At 39.3% G+C, this 4411-nt stretch overlaps 1 pseudogene; it reads right to left on the bottom strand.

The window, feature by feature from the left end:
* Nucleotides 1–1652: 1652 nt before the first annotated feature.
* On the bottom strand, nucleotides 1653–2797 carry LOC107681749 (apoptosis regulator Bcl-2 pseudogene; annotated as a pseudogene).
* Nucleotides 2798–4411: the final 1614 nt, after the last annotated feature.

The raw sequence follows: 4411 nt of genomic DNA, 5'->3' as shown, positions 1-4411 counted from the left end.
TAAAACAAACGAAAAATATTATAACAGTGAAATTCCTAGTAATTCTACTAATTCCATTTGCAATAATTGCAATAGTCTATTTCTCTATTAAAACAACAGCGATTGAGTAAGTGTATTTATTCAGCGATCACAATCGCAAACAATATAGTGAGATCTCATGACAGAACACAGACCGGCTGAATGACGCTTTCATTTAGATCGCTAAACTCCAGCTTGTTTGTTTTTCAGATCATCGCTTCCGCAATGAGGAGTGAGCGCGTGCGCATGGTTGCCAAATTGCTTAAAATAAGCAAAACACCGGGCAGAAAATGTATGAATTTAACAGTGAAGCTCTGATTCGGGGATTACAACTCTTGATATCTGGCAACCGCACTCATGAACGCTTGCGTAGTAGAGCAGTCTGCAATAACATTGTCTCCTTTTTTGACGAAAATAAAAAGAGGTTTTTGGTAACGTTTTTATCTTTTTTAATACATTTTAGTCTCGTCTTATTTCGTCAATGAAATTGCATGTTGATATAGTCTTAGTTATCGTTTATTGACTTTATTGTCGTCTCGTCTTAGTCATGGGAAAAAAGCTTGTTAACGAACATTTTTCGTCATAGTCTTCATTAACGAAATTAACACTATTATGCACACCTGAATATAAGGCATTTTTCCCTTCCAGCCTTCATGAATAATTATATATCAATTATAAATGATTAAATACAAGATTAATAGTAGTTATTAAGATCTACTATTCATACTATTTTGATATTCTGATCAAAAATATGATCAGAATATCAACTTGCATAATAATTATGCATGCACTGTATTTTTCCTCTTCTGCTGTCATGGTAATGCAAGGAATGTTGTGATTGGCTGTCAAGGCAGCCAATCAGAATTTAGCAGCCTCGTCTCTGATTGGCTGGAATTATGGCATATTGTAACGCTGGGTTGTGTTGAGTAAGAAAGCCATTGGCATTTAGAGAGCACTGAGGGCAGGCATCAGGTGAGCAAGCTAGTGAAACGTTGCACGCGCAAAAGAGAAGGTCTGCACAAATACAAAAACTTATTTTAAATGCAAAATTGATTTTCGTGCGCTCGAAATACTTTCTTCTTTGTGAGACAAACATTTTCTCCACAAAACTCAGTTTGCGCGTGAGCAAAACGCACTTTTGCACGCTCAAAATATGATCTTTCGTGTGCAGAGTTGTGGCAGAGATCTAATCCCATAGTATCCCAGGTACATTAAAGGTACACCTGAGCAAAAAAAAAAAAATTAATGGAGTTCAGTTCTGTTTGAACAATATCACACGCGTCTCATCACGAGCTGAACCATTGCACTTAGGACAGGAATAGCCCGGGGCAAATTAAACACATGATTTGGTGAGTAAATATCAGAGCCCATATAACTGGTTGCCGTATAAGACTAAACATCCTCCTGTTTGCATGAATCAACAGCAGTTCCTGAAAGTTGTACTCAGGAGAACCACACCTTCAGCTCTGCTGCAAACAGCAGCTGTCATTGACAGCTTCACCGCGTAGGCGTGAGAGGGGTGTGACTAATCGCCGCCGCTCATTGGCTGGCGCATTCTAACGGACAGCGCTATCGGCCAATCAGAGGACGCGCAACGCTTCGAACGCAGGAGAAGGGGCGGAGCGAGCGACCCTGCGTCTTCGGACGTGAGGTATATATTGAGTTAATTACATACCCAGCCGCCGTTCTCCTGGATCCAGCCGTGCAGCGGCCCGTTCAGATACTCGGTCATCCAGCCCGCGATGTTATCCACATGCACCGTCATCTCCTTATTCACGCATTCGACGCAAACGGTCCCTCCAAACTCGAAAAAAGCGATGATTCTGCCCCAGTTCACGCCGTCCCTGAACAGCTCGTCTATGACCGCGGTGAAGCGCTGATGCGCCGTGATGGACGTGAGATGCAGCTGTTTGGACATCTCCGCAAAGTCCGACTGATAAAGCCGCTCCAGTTCGTCCCCAGCCTCCCGTAGCACCGTGTGAAGAGCGCTGAACGGGTCGTGACGGGAGCCGCCGCGGTCCTCCTGCCTCTCCATCATCAGTCCATTCGAGACACTGTCATCGTGTCCGTTCACTTCCCACACGTATCCCTTCTTCCAGAGCTTATGGTGGATGTACTTCACCACTATACTGCGGTTATCATACACATTCTCCTGTGCCATCTCGATCTGTATATATCTCTAAATAACCTCAGAATCTGTGCGGTCTTATGAATCCAGGCGCATCATCTTCATCATCAAATCAATGCAAAACAGCAACTGCTTTTATTGACCTTTGGATGACTGCAAATTAGAACTTACTGCATGTTGCCTCACTCGAAACTGCAAGTTGCATGAATCCTCCAGTGCTTCGGTGTGGAAAAACGCCCACTTTCTGTTCCCATCAGAAAATTCCAGGCATGCAAGAGAGGATTTTAAGCATCTTCCTCCCTATCAGAATAAACAAACACGCCGCGAGAAAGTCTCCGGTGTTTTGATTGGGAATCGCGCGCGGAAAGTCATCGTTTATCCGTGTGAAAGAGTCCCGAGCTGCGGGAGACGGAAGAGGTTTCTCGCCGAGTTAGTTTCTTCTCTCGCGGAGCGGCTGGTGTGAGGAAAGACTTTCTCGCTGGCGTGCGCTGTCGAATTCGGTCTTTGCGCGAAAGGTTAACGTTGAACAGTTGTGTCTGTGTGTAAGTTGAGTGTTTAGAGGCGTCTGCTCGGCGCAGTCGCTCCATATGCAGACAGACCGCCTGCCCCCTTCATGGCCTTTCCTGCGCTGCGTCACTCATTCACACTCATGCGTGTGCTCCTCCTACAGTAGCGTTAATAACGCACACATTTATCCTCCTGAGACTATGGAAGGTCGTTTCCGCCACCGAATGAAAAATAACAAATGTAATTGCGACTTTTTATCTCACAATTCTGACCTTTTTTCTCGCAATTGCGTGTTTAAATCTCGCAATTCTGACTTTTTTTTTTAGAATTGTGAAATATAAACTCACAATTGCGAGATATAAAGTTAGAATTGTGGCATATAAACTCGCAATTCTAAAAAAAAATTGTATCTCGCAATTCTGACTTTTTTTTAGTATTGTGAGATATAAACTCGCAATTCTGACATTTTTCTCAGAATTGTGAAATATAAACTCAGAATTGCGAGAAAAAAAGTTAGAATTGTGAGTGTTCATATCTCACAATTCTGAGAAAAAAAAGTCAGAATTGCGAGATACAAATTTTTTTTTGAATTGCGAGTTTATATCACACAATTCTGAGAAAAAAAGTCAGAATTGCGAGTTTGTATAAGGCAATAACAAGAAAAAAAAAGTCAGAATTGCGATATAAAAGTCGCAATTACCCTTTTTTATTTAGTGATAGAAACGGGCTTCCATTATGAGACAGAGTAATTAAATGTTTTAGCATTTTTTATTACTTTTTTTTTTCATCATTATCGTCTTTGGCGCATCATTTTTAATCATAGTTATGTTTTTCTTTTTGAATAACAACGTTTATATAAAAATAATGCAATATAAAACATTCATATATATCCTCACCTAATCATATACTGAGCATAAGCTTCTACACTTCTATTTCTAGGTCACTAATCTAAGCAAATTTGTGACACTGATCATGTGAACTACTTTGTACAGGGGGTCAGATGCTCTTTGGATCATTTTCAAATCATGCTGAAGAACATGATCATTAGAAGTTCATGCGGGTTGAGTGCTACAGCAAAAGGGAACATGGCAAACAATCACTGAAATTTATGGTAAATTTGCACTCATTGTTTCCATATATAATGTGAACATTTCTAAAAATTAAAAATATAAGAATGTCTCAGTCTCTAGGATGCTTCTATATATCGTATATATTATCATACTGGCCACACACCCAACACTTGGTATAACAGAACAGTCCAGGATGTTATTTTTAGCGTACACTTAAAATAGTGGAATTCATGCTTTCATGGACCAATAAGAAATATATTTATGAGGCTATTAAATTGGCTGGCAGGACTGAATCTATTTTAAACAAGCAGAGTGATTAATATATAGTCATATATAAATATTTTAACTAAATAATAATTATTAAATGTAATCATATTAATACAAATTATTATTTTATGTGTGTGTATATACTATATATGTATATGTGTGTGTATATATATACATACACATATACATATATACAGTATATATATGTATTGGTGTGTGTGTGTATATATATATATATATATATATATGTATGTATGTGTATATGTATATAGGGGCTATCGCACCGGAGGAACCTTTCATTTTCAATTAAGTTCCTAGAACTATTTTTAAACATTTTTAAAATGCCATTTAAAAATACTTACTCCATGAACATGGAAAACAGCTATACATCTCCGTTATCACGAAACCCAAAACACACACC

The sequence above is a fragment of the Sinocyclocheilus anshuiensis genome, unplaced genomic scaffold, assembly GCF_001515605.1.
Source record: "Sinocyclocheilus anshuiensis isolate Anshui unplaced genomic scaffold, SAMN03320099.WGS_v1.1 scaffold436, whole genome shotgun sequence".
Classification (NCBI taxonomy): Eukaryota; Metazoa; Chordata; class Actinopteri; order Cypriniformes; family Cyprinidae; genus Sinocyclocheilus; species Sinocyclocheilus anshuiensis.
Note: the sequence above shows the minus strand (reverse complement) of the source record. Positions and strands in the feature narration are given on the sequence as shown.